Source organism: Corapipo altera, unplaced genomic scaffold (assembly GCF_003945725.1).
Source record: "Corapipo altera isolate COAL_440 unplaced genomic scaffold, ASM394572v1 56, whole genome shotgun sequence".
Taxonomy (NCBI): Eukaryota; Metazoa; Chordata; class Aves; order Passeriformes; family Pipridae; genus Corapipo; species Corapipo altera.
This window is the reverse complement of record NW_020884896.1, coordinates 3868038-3884384: the sequence shown is the minus strand read 5'-3', so window position 1 is coordinate 3884384 and position 16347 is coordinate 3868038. Positions and strand designations below refer to the sequence as shown.

General features: G+C 38.2%; 1 protein-coding gene across 1 annotated transcript in view; it reads right to left on the bottom strand.

Moving 5' to 3' along the window:
• Nucleotides 1-15385, bottom strand: part of LOC113949537 (heparan sulfate glucosamine 3-O-sulfotransferase 1-like) — a 45483-nt gene extending 30098 nt beyond the window's left edge. The window contains exon 1 of the mRNA XM_027648277.1: nucleotides 14815-15385. The gene's annotated coding sequence lies outside the window, so the exon portion shown is untranslated. The remainder of the gene's footprint in view (nucleotides 1-14814) is intronic.
• Nucleotides 15386-16347: the final 962 nt, after the last annotated feature.

The following is a 16347-nucleotide window of genomic DNA, read 5'->3' as shown; positions in this document are numbered from 1 at the left end:
AAGCAATTGGCTTAACTCAGCACACAATCGCAAGAAAAATTCATTTAGAAACATGTCACTCTCAGTCAAGACCATGTGAAGTCCCTCCACATATCGCTGAGTGCTAAACAAAACATGTACCCCACACCAAAAAACCATAACATATGCTATGACTACTGGGGGGGTCTTGAATCTATGTAAAAGATAGATTGGCAAAAGTCTACTCCCATTGTGCTGTCTTAACATAAACAAGAAGCTCAACCTGATAACGCGCACCCACAGCCCAGGAAGCCAACCGTATTCTGGGCTGCATCAAAAGAATCGTGACTAAAAAGGTTGAGGAAGGGGTTCCTCCCCCTCTACTCTGCTCCTGTGGGACCCCACCTGGAGTGCTGCAACCAGCTCCGGGGCCCCCAGCGTAAGAAGCATGTGGACCTGCTGGAGCGAGTCCAGAGAGCCTCAATGACACTCAGAGGCCTGGAGCACCTCTCCTGTGAAAAGAGGCTGAGAGAGAAGACTGTGGGGAGACCTTGTAGTGGCCTTGCAGTACCCAAACGTGAGAGAGGTGAAGAGGGACTTTTTACAAGGGTGTGTAGTGATAGCACAATGGAGAACATCCTTTAACTGACAGAGGGTAGATTTACATTAGATATTTGGAAGAAATTCTTCACTATGAGGGTGGTGAGGCACTGGAACAGGTTGCCCAGAGAAGCTGTGAATGCCCCATTCCTAGCAGTGTTCAAGACCAGGCTGGACAATCTGGTCTAGCGGAAGGTGTCTGCCTGCAGCAGGGATAAGGTCCCATCCAACCCAACCCATTCTATTATCACTATCTTGGCAGGGGAAGCATACATGTCAAGTGTACTAAATCCATAGGGTTTTATTACCCAAGGAGAAAACCAGAAGAGAGATATAATTCTAAATGGTACTGGTGGATTAACTGTCACTTTGGTAGTCAAGTAATCAAGGACTAGAAGTTTAGCTTTTGAAAGAAAATTTTTGCCTCTCGTTTTCACTATTCCCAAAATAAAGTCCTCATAAAACCCTGCCATCCAATCTCCTGGAGATATATTTCCTAATCTAAAAATAGAAGCCTGACAATCTTTGTGCGAAGACTTACATGGCAGACATGCTGTGATAGGATACCACAGTGGATGGTTTTCTCTCTACTGTCTATGTACTTTTTCTGAGTTACTTGGTTTCCCCAGGATTGCTTCACAGGTGAGGAAGTGATCTCCAGGCAGAGGAAAGCTGGTCTCAAGGAATATTTCTTAAACAGAGTTTTGCCTTAGGATGAAATCACTAGTGACATGCAACATATTTCCTCTATATTTCAATTAACCAGACAATACCATGGAACAGAGGCAGGCTAAAAAAAAAAAAAAAAGAAAAAAAAAAGTAATCACAGAGATTCTCTCCTTTTAGATTTCTTAGATTACAATAGGTAAGATCACCTCTTTGGGTGGAACAGGGATCAATTTTCAATGAAATAGTTTTCACTCTTATACTCTAAAGTTCTATCCACTAGGACAAGAGGAAAGAACAGCTGACCTGTGAGGAAAAAATGTTTTAAAAAAATGTTTAAAAAACCCCAACCAAACTCCAAAACCTGAATCACAATTTACTGAAAACTATTTTCCTTCTCAAGTTATGTGAGGGAGGAGACAGGTAAAGATGGGGCTAGAATGAATGTTCCCTTTTCCATAAATACTTAATTTAATTGAAGAGTTTTTCTTTAGATATTTAAGTTTACATGAAATGAGGATCCTTTATGCAATCAGTGCAGACTGTGTTCCTATCTTAGATAGCTGAATCAGTCTCTGAATCCACCACTTTGGAGAGTCTAGAATCCTAATTTTAACTTTATTAGGTGCCAAAATTATAGGGCATGAAGAGAGATGTTTGTGTAATCACATGATGTCTGACTAGTTAGCTTCAACATTCTGAATTCCAAAGGATCAGCATTACCTAAATATGGCCCCTGGCACCATCAGCTCCAAATCATCCTAGCCTGAGATACAACTCCCCAGGTTTACTTTCCCAAATAAACAGAGAATGTTGATACTTCAAGATACACACTTACCTGCAAATGAAGGACTTAAATACCAACTTAGAAAGGTTTAGCAAGCACTCAATATACACTATTTTTCAATTTAGTTAATAATCTGTAATTCTTCAGTTACAAGCCATAAATGGTTCTATAAGTTTTGAGTTTATCCTGTGGAAAATTTAATTCAGTGAAATTGAAAATATCTTACATAAAAAAAAAAAAATCTGTTTTGGTTTGTGCACCTAGCAGAAAAAATTTCTACTAACCTTACTGCTTTATAAAATCTGAGATAATAAAAAAAGAATAATTTTGTATTCTACAATGACTAAGAATCCTTTGCCTTTTTTTCCTGTCGGAACAATAGGAACTGATTGGAGACATAACTCACAACTTTCACTGAAATGCTTAACGTTACAGAAATAATTAGACCCAATGCCTTTACGGATGGAAACAAGAACTTCAAGATATTTTATTCTCATCTCAACAGATATATGCTTCTGAATAAAAGGCAGTTAATTAAGAACATACCATTAAAACAATTTATTTCTTCCAACAGTATTTTGGCTATTGTTCATTTGGCTTCCTTTAACTTGCATCTCATCTCATCTCTTGATCATCATGTAAAACTTACTTATCTATGTGAGATTATTTTTATTATTCCGAAATAATAATAAAAAACCCAAACCCAAATCTAAACACTTTCACTCCAGATCTCTCTTACAGTAAAATACTTTTCCTTATGTTCAGATGGAATTCATGTATTTCAGTTTATGCTCATTATCTCTTATTCTGCCACTGGGCACCACTGAGAAGGGTAGGGGTTCATCTTCTTTGCACTCTCCAATTAGATATTTATAACCATTGATAAGGTCTTCCTGGGCCTTCTGTTTAAGCACTCACAACTATGACAGAGAAGATCAGACACATAGGATGAATTTCCTCCAATACCTTTTTGGTATCAGAGCCACGAAAAAGGAAGCCAGTCTTCTAAGTGAGACAGAGTACTTTAACATCTATAATACTGCTATTAACAACAAAGGAGGGCACCACAACAGCAGAGTCAGGATCTTCAGAGCATTGTGTGGTGGGAGGACACAACACAAAAGATGTAAGACAAATCATTTTATAGCCTGATTGCCTATAAATAAAAGCCTTTTTACTATGAGGACAGTCAGGAACTGGAATAGGTTGCCCCAATCTGCCTCTATCTCTGTCCTCAGACGTTTTCAAGACAGTCCAGGAAAACTGTGAGTAACCTGGCCTGACTTCAACACTGACCCTCATTTGAGCAGAGGGCTGAACCAAGACACCTCCTGAGATACCTTCCAACCTGAATTATTGTATGAGCCTATAATCTATGACAGAAGTATTCACAATTCATCTTAAAGGAACAGATTAAGGTCTGAGCTAGCTCTACCACTGTTAAACCAAGAAAAATCCAACTAAAACATCCAATATCTTGTGTTCGGAAATATACACAATATGACCACAAATAACACACTCCTGTATGGGTATAGGAAAAAAGGTCTTAAAGTAAAGGTAGGTAAGAGAAATAGATGTTAAATGCTAATTCTGTAATAAATTTTAGGTACTTAAGAATCAAAATGGTGCTGGAAACAACACTTCTAGTAGATGCATATTATCTTGTACATTACATATGCTGGAGGTTACAGATCTTCATACTTTTAAACAAGACCAGATAAAAAACTGTATTATCCACAACATAAAAAATCAACACTCCATTCTGGAAGAATTAGTCTCTTTCCAGTTTCAACATGACTAAGTTTGTTTTTGACAGTTATAGTTCTTGTTACTCAACAGTTGTGTAACAAGTCAGATGCAGGAAGCGTGCTCAGCCCTCTCCTCATCCAATGCCTCAACTGGCTTCTCAGACATTTCAGTGGAAGCAGGTGCAAGTCTTTCAAAAGTGAGTTAGAGTGCACCATGCTTCCCTAATAACTGCTTCCCTAAGAGACTAGAGTGCTCCTGATGCTCTAAAAAAACAAGTCAGAAAACTGAAGTTCTGTAGAGATCCCTTGAGACAATTACTCAGATCAGAGATGGAATGATTAAAAGCATGATGAACTTGTTTTTTCCATTCTTGTCTTAATTATTTTAGCATGAGAAGAGTTGGTACTTGCTAAAGGTGGAAGCAGCTCAACTATGGCTGACCTAGACAGCTACAAAAAATTATAGTGTTCTCAAGGCTTCTAATTGAGAAAAGAAACAGATGATGGAACTTGGTGTCTGATGCAATCTTGCTTATTTACAGAGTTAAAGTTCCACTCTTCTTAGCACAACAAATCACAAGCAAGCAACTGTTTTCTGTTCCTTACTACTCACCTTCATCTACCATTCCATCTAAAAGCTCTCACAAAGCAGTGTTTAAATTCACACTTCAAGTAGTCATTTACACAAGGCCATGAGCATTTGGTTCATTTTTCAATTTCGTGTCATTTTCTCATTTCTCCTAAGAACTATTCAGCAAAATCCCTCAGCTACATGTTCTGTCATTTTACTGAGTGACATACCTTTGTTCTGGTGCTTCTTAAATGAAAGGCAGTGGCTCATCAGCTTCAGTTATCATTGTTACAAATAAGAGTTTAAATTATTCTGTCATCCTACTAAAGTGTGAAAAGTAGTGACCCCATGCTTCTTCAGTGAATAATTCAAGCACTATATACCTTTAAATACTAAAGTGCTTTGACTATTTTTCTGTCTTTCCACTTATGCAACTACTCTCAACCACTGTGATTGCAGTATCCAAGAATTGCACTAAATGACTAGATCCATTTCAACGTTTTACTCTGAAGGTGTAAGCAATGAAAACTATGACCACTCTTCTGTGACACTTCTGTTGCATGAAATTGTTCCTTTGTTAGCCTTCCAAAGAGATAAATTTATCCTTCAGTGGGATCCTACTCTCACTGTCAACAAATTCAAACACAACATACAATAAAGGAATAGAGGTCCTTTCTAGAGAGACAAGAACTAGCTAATAGAATCCTGTGCTGTGCTATGCTAATACTCTACTCTCACATTAATCTTTTTGACAAATAGAGGGGAAAGATGGCATATACACCAAGATTACACATAAAAACATAAAACCAAAGGTTTTGATTTAAGAATCAGAATGGCAGGGTGATATTTAGGGCAGGCAGACAGTTTTCCACGAAAAAAACATTCACAATGTTTAGGAGGGAAAAGAATCAAAAAGAGAGAGAGAGATAAAAGTGAACTGGCGACTTTAAAAGTGAATAGTCAGAATTTCAGACTGAACAAATGCTAATTCTTTGCAGTAGCCTTAGAAATGACTGAACACAGAATTCATTTAAGATGACCACAAATGAAGAGCAGGGAAAAAGATTTGCCACAGTGAAGACCTCCTAGTTTCTAATGCTAAATAATTTAGTATGGGGAGCAGGCAAGATTAACTTCACAAGGTTAATTTTGTGTGTCTTGTGTTTTATAACACCAGAGATAGAGATAGAACTTCTCCTTTGCACCATGGACATTTTATAGTTTCTTCTCTTCATCTTACATAATTCTCAAAATAAGACAGTCAGGGTAGGTAGGCAACATCTATTCAAACCAGAATGTGGCCAAGATGCTGGGATGAAAACCTTGCCTTAAAGCTCTGTCCTTCTCTCAGACTTCTAATGCTCATTCAACATCAGCACTATAGCATTATCACATTCTTACAGCATCCAGTTTTCTCCAGGAATTGGCTATCACTGCTAGAGACTGTTAATTTCTAACCAGAGCTATCTGTTGACACACAGTTGCAGATGGATTTCAGACACCAATTATATGGATGATAAAACACTAGCTTTTCCCAACAAGGCTTTACAGTTGAGCCCTTCCACACGCATCTGCTGGCCAACTGCTGATTATTCACAGCAGAAAGCTCAGTTTTTTCACTGACATCAAATCTGAGCCCCATTTATTGATCCACCAATAAAGTCAAGCCCAGTAGATCAAAACAGACTCTCAGTTCTTCAGTTTTCAGTGCCAAATGCAGAATCCAATGAAGGGCAAAGAAGGCCACACTTAGAAATGCCATGTACAATCACTTTCTGGTCTGTAAAGGAGGTATGAAGGAAAAAGGATGGCAAATGCGCTCTGCAGGCAAAGACAGTCTTCTTTTACACTGGTGTCATACGGAGAAATTGGATTACCACACAATAACAAGTCCAATGAGCACAGAGTATGAGAGTAGGATAGAACCTAATTTACCACTAGATTAATCTCAGACATTCCTCTTACCTGGACTGCATTAAAACAGGAACATCTATGTTTCCACCCTGTTGTTTGATGTGTTTCATATCTTTGTTCTGCCCAGAAAGAACAGTACAAGAATTTTTTTATTATATTCTATTTACTCTCTACTATCCTCTCCAAAATAACAGTTTCACATGCAGCAGATTTAATCTGCTATTTGGCAAGAATGTACACCATTTTTTTTAACTTGACTGCATTTTCACTAGGAGATAACATGAATCTATGACTTGAGGTCACAAAGTAACTACTCTGAGACAAACATGCATAGTACACTTTACTTTGCCAGAAAGGATCTGAGGTCTCATCAATATAAGAGAACTCTAGAATATTAAGCCAAATTAAATCTAACGTATTGATCCATGTGTACACATATTTCTTAAGAAATAAAATGGCCATTCAGTGAAACACACTGAATGGAGACAAGAGAGAAATATTATATATGTATTGAATTAATATGATTTAAATAAAAATTTTAAGTTCAGTTTAACTTTGAATGCTCCCATGTACATACGAGTTTACAAACTTCTACGACTTCAGCATATTTGTATATACAACTCTCCCTTTTCTTTTTCCCCAGCTGCAGTACTGCTGTACTGAAACTGCTTTATACATAAGGTATTCTTCTAACAGGTCCTTCTATCCCTCTGCAATTAACACACTTTCATACATAAAGTAGATCCCCTTGCCTCAGAGTAATATTACATACCTGCATTTAACTACATCTGACAGTTATTAGCCTGAATACCTAACTAGTCTAGGTTCTTCTGTACAAAATGTGACCCTACTGTTTCTCCAAATTTAGCATAATTTGCGAACTTGGAAGCTTATATTTCAATATCAGAAACCAAATACCACCTATTGGTAATATTCACTTTTCAGAGCCATCCCACATTAAATCCGAATTTTTTTATTCAAAATAAGTAGGTATTTACTCAGCAATACAATTTGAGTAAATTAGACATTAAAAGGTCAAGATGAAATTATTTCATACTTGGATACTAAGAACACTGAGGAGATCTGAAGCTCCAGTATTACAATACGTTAGTCCATTTAGGAAGTAAAATTTCTTAGATAATTTGTAGAAGGGGAAAGAAGTTTTCCCCAAGCTCTTTGTTAAAAAAAAAAACAACAACAGATTTTCCATTAAGTTAGCTGAAACAAACTCACCTAGTTACACAGATTTCCTGCTATCAGCATGGTAAGTTCTGCTTAAGAACAAACTCACCTCAATTACACACTGCAACAAATTTAAACCACTGTACATGAGGCACATTATTCATATCGAACATCAGTAGCTACAAACCCAAAACCTAATTCTGAGTCTTACCCAAAGCTTCCTGTATAACAACTCACAATGTACACTTTGGTTACTTCATCTTTTTAAAAAATAAGATTATAATAAGACTGTAAAAATAAATGTAATTATAATCTTATTATCCTCATTAAAATCTACAAATGAAAAATTATAAAGTATCTGTTGCTATTAATAGCTATGCACAACTAACACATTTTGTGGGACCAGGATCAACAGCACATGACTGCACAGGTAGAGACTGTGTCGAAATACTAATGCACATATAATAAACCATATGCAGAGAAAACTGATATTGTTGGTTTCATAATTTTTAAAAATTATTCTGTAATCTTAGCATTCTTCCTGTTCTGAACCCTTTTAGGAAGGAATCATTTATAGCTAAAAGCAATATCATCTTCATCAAAACAAATACTTACAACTTAAAACCTAGACTATTATTTCCTTCCTCACATATATGTATATATATGATTGTTTTTATTTAATAAATGAGAGTAATCTGGGATCACAAAAAAATAAATTAGAAACAGCAGAGTTGCCTGTGTTTCATTTATGGTGTAAAGTACAGGAATAAACATGTTAAAATGAATATAGTACTATTTCACAATTGGCTGAGCAGTTAATTTCCTTAATGGGTGCATACAATATTATTTGACTTTTTTTTTTGATGGAAATTTTATACACTGAATATTAGAGTTTTTACAGAAACAAAACAAAACAAATGCTTTAACAGCATTTCCTTCTAGTGCAAGCTAGCACAAATTTAAATATTTCCCAGTGGGCAATATAGAGCTGTGTTCGATGCTTGTGTATTTCTATTGGCTTCCATTTGATTAAAAGAAACTGCTTCACTATAGATGCAAAGTAGAACAGCTCCTTGAAGTATTACAGCACAATGTTCTGTGCCTGTGACCACACAAAGATTCAAAAGAAGAGAGAGATACAATGCCATTTTCGGAATGCCAGACTATCTAACTTTGAGTAATGAGTACTTAGTGAACATTTATAGTATTTTTATTTTTTAAAACTCTATGCATAATTATCATAACAGTTCTCTTTTCAAAATAAATTTAGTTTTGAAACTTTGCTTTTCTATCACCAGCCCTATTTATGTTCTCAGGATACAGGAGATAAAGTACAAGCATAAGAACTCAATCATCAAACATTTAAATAACTGTCTTAAACTTCCCAAATTTTGCAGAAGGGAGACTAAAAAAAGAATGAAAACAACAAAAACATTCAACTCTCTAACTTGCTAGAGGCCTAACCTCTCAGGACTGTGTGCAGTGTAAAGGCATGGATCTCACTTTAGGATCCAGAAACTTGGAGCTAACATAAGAATGCAGTAGAGTATGAAAATAACAAGCCCTTTGTTCTTCTTCATTCTCCAGTGCACATGTCAGATTTTGAATTTAGAAAACCCCAAAAGCACGAAGAAGTCTATGGATAATTTCATTACTCTGCTATGGGAAGGGAGGGAAGAATATCACAGTCAGAAAATCAGTGTTGCACAGTTACCAAAACTACTAGATAACTCCAGATTTGATAGTATAGAACAAAATCAAACCCATGAAATTAAATTATGTAAATCAAATATATGGATTTAAAAAAAAAAAACAACAACAAAACACCATCTAACTAAACTGAACTATTTATTTACAGAATAAACAATAGTTAGCATGTGGTACAAAAGAGCCAAAGTCATATCTTTCTGAGGTGGAAAAGACCTAATGTTTAGGGATTAGGTCTAAAAGATGTCAGGCTGGTTCCCACTGGGAAAAAAAATCTTAAATGTTTATTCGCATGTTGCATCTCAGGAATCTATCATTAGAAAGCACAAAGCTGGAAGTTGCAAATTATTTTCCATCTTATACCTGACAGTGTTTTCCTTTCTAAATGGTACAATGGAAAACGTGGTGATGTGGGAATTAATGTGAGGCAAGTCTGGAAGATGGTCAAGAATCTGGCTAAGATATGAACTTCTTTTATCCTGAGAATTACCTACATGTCCTTCATATATGACAAGGTCATAAAATAAAGTATTTAAATACAATATCTTTGTAAATCTTCCTGTAAAAATTTAGTTTATCTAGAAACAATAAATAGCAAATAATGAAGTTCCAGTCAAAATTTAATTTTTGCAAATTTTGTTTTACAAGATATTGTTTGCAAGGCTTTAGCCCCTTTCTTTTAATATGGTCTACTTACCGTACAAAATGCACAGAAGAGCTTAGCTGAATAATATGGCATTTTTGTGGCTATGATTTTAACTAGTTAAGCCAAGGAAATAGATGACAGCTGCTTTATTTTTAATCTTACTCTTGAAGTAAAGCTGTAAACTTTTTCCTTCCAGAAATAATCCTCAAACTGATTGCTGTCAACTGATTGCTGGAGGGAAAGTCTGTCAACCAGGGAGGGTGGAGACAGAAAAGACAAGCTCACTCTTTCCATGTGTAACTACCTTTCCACAAAAAGTGGAAGCTAAATCTGACAAAATCTTTGTAAACTAAAGATCTCTTCTGTGTAAACCTTTAAAAAACTGTCCTTTATAGTATCCAACACTTTTATCCAGGAAAAACTACATCTGACTAAACTCCATTATCAAAGAGACATGATGTTATTCAAGTGTTCAGAATGAAACTCTGTATCTTTGTTCCTTAAAAAATGAAAGCATACCTTATAAGAGCAGATTCTGAATACTGGGGGATACAATCTACCCTTCATGTGTTTCAGAAAACAAATTCATACCAATATTTAAACTTTTTGCAGATTTATACATCTAAAATATATTGGCCCTATACCATTAATTGGCAGAAGAACACCTATCTACTTCAGAGGGTCTAATGAAGATTATTGATACTTATGAAGAGATTTTTACGTAGTAAATACTATATAAATGCTAAATTATGACAAGGACAGAAATAGCCCAGTTTATCTCCATCCAGAAACTAAAATTTTATGCTTGAATTTGGATTATCTTATTCATCCACGTCTAAAACCCAGTATCTCTACTAACTGATCTTTTGTTGTTTTTCAACACAAACTCCCTATTATCTTGCTTCAATTTTTTTTCAGATATCCACTAAGATCCTCTTGCAAACAAAGACAATCTTAGAACACATTTTTCCATTGTCAATTCCTGAAACAAAAAAAGGTCTACCATTTGCAGGTTATAAAAATTTTAATTTGACCCTTTTTTCCCTCTTTAAACAGTTTTTAGGATGACAAAATGCAAGACTTCACTTGCAGACTTGAGTGACACAAAATGGTTGGCTAGCACTCTGAAGAATCATGGTAGGAAAAAGATATTAAATCATCTTCTCTGTTGTTCTGCAGGTAATGTGTAACATTTTACTTAATAACTATATCTGCACCTTTTGTAGCATAAGTTGAAAAGGATTTGCTCTGCCTTTCCAAGTTAAACAGATGTACAGCATTAACAGGAAATTTTAGACAACAGCAAAAAGAAGGAACTTTGAAAAGCCACAGTCTGGAAAAAATAAATTAACTTTGAAAAACAAATATTATGGGAAAGGAAATCCAGAATCCAACCTCTCCATATTCCAGTAAAGAATTTGATATGGTGTCACCCAGCAATGATTTACTGAGTTGGAAAAGATAGGCAGGCGTAATACAAAGATAAAGTCAATGTAAAAGTGACTAATGGTAACATATTAAATGGATTTATTTAAAATCATTCTTCAGACTCATCTTATTTCGTCTGTGAATGTGGCAAAAAGCAGAGGTGTTTTGATTAAAACTGGTTACAGGAAGCCCCCTTGGTGCAGAGGAGGTTCTCTCCAACTTGCAGAAGAAATTGGATGACCATTTGTAGTATTAGAAATGGTAAAACCTTTAGCAACTCTTCAAAGCACATGATTGCAAATAGCAGAATATCTGTGATTATTTCTGTGATGGTCTCTGATCATTTCAGAGCAACACAAAAAGATTAATCTAGTTTATTTAATTAAAAGATTGTCTAGTTTATGACAATAGGGTTAAGTCAACCTGGCATACCTGTAAAACAAACTTGATCTTCACCAATATCTGACACAATATTTTGAGAAGACCAAGTGGAGCATTAGCACTCTTATTCAAGACTTTAAGAAAACACTTCAGGTACGAAGTTCAGAATTCAGGAGAATTAAATTACTAGGCTTTGTATCTTCCTATTTATTCTGTTTCGCTAGAGAGACTGTAAGGTGCTTGCTCTGCTTGTTTGATCCTAGCACATAAAAGCTGAGGAAGACACACGATCGATGGCTATAATTTATTGAGGGCTACACCCCAAGGAAGGAGTTGGTTTTAAATAACAATATTGAGAGATTAAAAATTAGGAATCAAAAAATATATTTAGGCTGAAAGTTCAAAGAAAGCTCTAAGCATTAGGAAAGAGGTTTTTAATCATCTTTCCAGAAAGAACAACAGGGTAATGTGCTTAACTAGCTTAAAGGTAGACTGTGATGACTTTATGACTCGGATTAGATAAGATTGTTGCCTAACTCAGAGAGGTCTCTTCTTCAGTCCTGAGTTACTGTGGTGATTAACTGTTCCCTATTTTGCTCCCTTCTTTACCAGTCTTTTTGTTGCCACTATTCCCACTGAAGTTCAACTAGGGCTATGAGAGAACTACATGCAATTTTTTATCTCTAGGAGAAAACAGTCTTAAGACTTAAACCCCTACCCCTCTAGCTTAAATAGTTTCATAGAATATTGCATCAAAACAGATGACTAGAAGCTCTCCTTGCGATCAAAAGATTTAATCACCAGCTAAACAGAGCAGTGCATTGCAAACATACTGAAATGATATTGCCTCTTCAGTTCTTCATTAAATATTTGTCCTCCTTGGAAGTTTAATGGATTCCTGCTTACTATGTAAACAGTCAATGAAGGCATTTGATTGTACTCCATGCATATACACCTCAAATGCTGTCACTATGCGAAATCTCGTAACTTAACCTGTCTGTTAGGACATACAGCTGTCTGCATCTACCATAACATAGTACTCTATGTTAACCACTGAACAACCCATTTACAAGTTTCATATGACAGTGTGTAAATCAAAAATAACTGCACAAAATAGAGAGGGCATATTCACATGCCTACAAATACTGGCCAGTTGTCATGTAGTTATTTGTATAGCAATAAGTGAACATCATGCAGACATCTGACTCTTCTTCATTCAACTCCTTTCAAAGATTTGTTCATCAATAAACAAGCAACACTATGGTTACACAAAAAGCATGCTCAATATGTTGCAAATGTTGAAAATGTGGGTGGGTTTGTCATTCACTGAAGTCACCAAGCCCACAATCCCTTGTATCAAACAGAAGTCGTTATTGTGCACACAATAAAGTCTAGTAAGTGTAAACACATTTCCCTGCCTCCTTCTGGCTGACAAATCATTTTTTCATTTTAGATTACAAAAGAAGCAAATGCTTTTCCAATATAACTTGATGCAACACTTTGGTGACCAAACATAAAAATGTCTACTGGACTGAAACTTATGCAGTGACATATATTGTTCAAATCCCAAATCAGAACCTCCATGTTATTCACTTATGACCTACATGGCCAAAGCACTGGCCAGAACAATGTCAGTTACACCAAAAAAGTAGTTTTTATTAGAGCACCTCCTCAGAACAATAAATGTTCATCACTTAGTAAATTTTGGCCACTTTGTGGGCTGGTGTTCATGACAGCATTTCCAGTTAGAGACAGAAGAATCAGAGAAGAAAACAAATTGTTCTCCTGTTCCAAGTTCAAAAATGAACTCTACTTTTATTGACTGTCATTTGACCTCTACCATCTTTTATTCTGTGACAAACCAAATCCTAAACAACAGAATCTCTTTTAATTGCTTGATTATAGACTAGACGAAGGCTCCCACCTTAAATGTCATAAACTGCTGTATGTATGAGCATGACTTAGTTTAACAACATGCAGTCTTGGATTTGACAGAAAGACTCCATTCAAAAATGGGGGTTTTTTCCTTGTGACTAGTCTTCTTGTAATTTTTTGTCCTTTTATTTCTGGCCTATGCTTATTTTTGGCACTGTTATTTTGTTGCTGTAGAACAGTGATATGAAAACTACTGCATACAGGCTTGTTTTCAAAGTAAGCATATTGAGTGGTTAGCCTAGCTCTAGTTCTTGCTTACCTCACAGATTCCTGTGTTATTATTAGTTTCTTATACAAGCACAGTCTTTTGCCACACACACTTTTACAATAAGCTCACAACTTATGAAACTTGCAAATGACATGTGTTGTCCAAGAACACAAACTCCTTAATTCCCTCATGCTGATGCAATGTACAGGATCCATCTATAATACACAACACCTTTTTAATCAAAAAGCCAGGTTTTTACATAATTGGAACAAAAGAACTTCATAATACTTGCCATTTACAATATTACTAAAAATATTTTAGGCTACTAAAGAATTAACCCCAATCTAAATCAGTTCCATCTGAAATAAAAAATCTTAGTCTAGTTTAGTCAGCAACAAAACTAGTCAAATATATGAAAATCCACTGATGTCACAAAATTAAAGTATGAATAATTTCTACAATATAAAATCATAATCTTATCAGGCTAAAACCCTCATTTTGTATTTTATGAAGAAATACCTGGCACAGGAATAACATAAACATCTGACTGAACAGTAGGTCTCCCCAATTCAGCTCATTTAGCAGGCAAGTGTCAAGAACTATTACAGTATTGCCTTAGAGGCAGTAACTGAAATTCTTGGAAGTAGCTTATCACAGTTTTAAAGCTTTTTTTCAAAGGATGAAATCATCAAAGCAGACACGACACAGATTTTAGTTGCTGTAGTTGAGAAAGTCAGCCTTTTCAATGGAAGTTGTGGTCTCCCTCATCCAAGTTTTCTCCATTCTGTATCTCAAAATATGGTCTTGTACACATTAAAAACTGAAGGTAAAATTTAACAGCCTGGTTATTCTCAGTCTTTCCATGTGAAGCAAAAATAAGAGGACATATGTGATTCTAAAGCACCATCCTTACACTCAACCGCTTCCAACTCTGCAAGAGATTTCAGACTATAATGTGTAAATCATTACTACATGCTCTAATAGTACTTTTTATTTAATCAAGAGAGAAGAAAAATGCCCTCTAGAATTACATCAAATAACTACAGATTTGTTTCAAATGAAATGATGTAGTTTATATCTGACCTGAGTTTCAGTCTTTTCCTAGTGGGAAATATAAATTCAGCATTTGGATACATAATCCTACAGCTCTCAGAAGAAGCCGACTCCACCGCGAACACTTTACATGATTTATAGCTCTCCTCCAGATTCAGATGACAAGTCTCGGCGGAGCAGGTGCAACGGGGTATTTTTTCCTTCCTTCAGACATCATTCCCTCGTATGTAAATTAATTAGCAAGTCTTCCGCACTCTCGCGTAAGCCGGGAAGATGAAGCCAAAGGAATATCAGCGTTTGGTTTCTCACGAGGAGTGGGTGACCCGGCGGAGGGAGAGAGAGAGGGAGGGGGCTCGCTGTTGTTACTGTTGGAGCCACAGCGATTTTGACAGCGTCAGCGGCGATAAAGTGAGCCTGGCTCCCGCGCGCTTATGCCAAGAGAGCGATTTTTAAACCGCGGGCAGGATCTGGGGGGAACCGCGGGGACGCGAAGCGAACACACCCCCCACACCCCTCCCCGGCAACACGAGCATTTCTCTCCCCCCTGCCGGCAAGTTGGAGCTGCCCTGCCAGTACCGTCGTGCCCCCTCCGCACCCCGCCAGCCCTGCCCCTTTCCTGACGGCCGGGAAAACGGGGAGCGAGTCCCGGCTCCCATTACCTCCTCCGGAGCCATGGAGAGCGGTGCGGGCGCGGCCTCGGCTCCGCGCCGGGCGGAGCGGAGGGGCCGGCGCTCCCCGCGCTCCCTCAGCCCGCCGCGCCTCGAGCCGCTGGCACAGCCCGCTCCACATAAATGCATTAACAGCAGCCACCTCATGATTAATTCATCAGCCCCAGTGACCGGGGGAGGAGGCGGGCGGAGGGGCGCTGGGGCTCGGGAGAGTCAGGGCGCACGGGACGGTCCCCTCTCCGGAGTTCAGCCCCCGGCGCAGGGCTCCGCCAGCGCGGAGGGACGGAGAGGAAGGGAGGCATCCTACTCCGAGCGCCCGGCTCGCCGCGGGTGCCCGAGCGCTGTCCGGTCTGAGGGAGGGCGAGGGGACTCCCCTGGGCAGGTGATCGGGCGGCACCGCCGCTCCCAGCCGGCGGGACCTGCCGGGAGCCGGGCGGGGAAGAGCGGAGTGACCGCGGGAAGTTGCGAAGGCTCCGCGCCACGAAGCGGGTTGCAGTCCCTGCTCAGCTCGATGCGGGAGCATTCTCCAGCTCCGCGGGAAACGGGAGGTGCAGCCCTCGCTTGTCTTCTGGCTGGTAGCGGCCCGCCAGGTGCCTTGGCCGCGGAGTGGGGCCCCGGAGCCCCGAGCTGCCGGGCACGGAGGGGTGAGCCGGGCAGCGCAAGCATCCCGGGCGGCAGAAAGGCCCCGAGAATCCGTGGGGCAGTGATTACATTAGCAGGACTAGGCTCATTTGCACAAGGGTGTCCAACACCCCTCCCTCAGCCTTGGTGAAAGCAACGGTCGGCCACTCGCCAGTTGCTGGAACCAGGTTTTTCCATGCAACACACCACTGGTGTCCGTGTGAGCTTCCTTTGGTCTCCTAAAGCAGCAACAGCAGCTCCTTCCCCAGTCCTC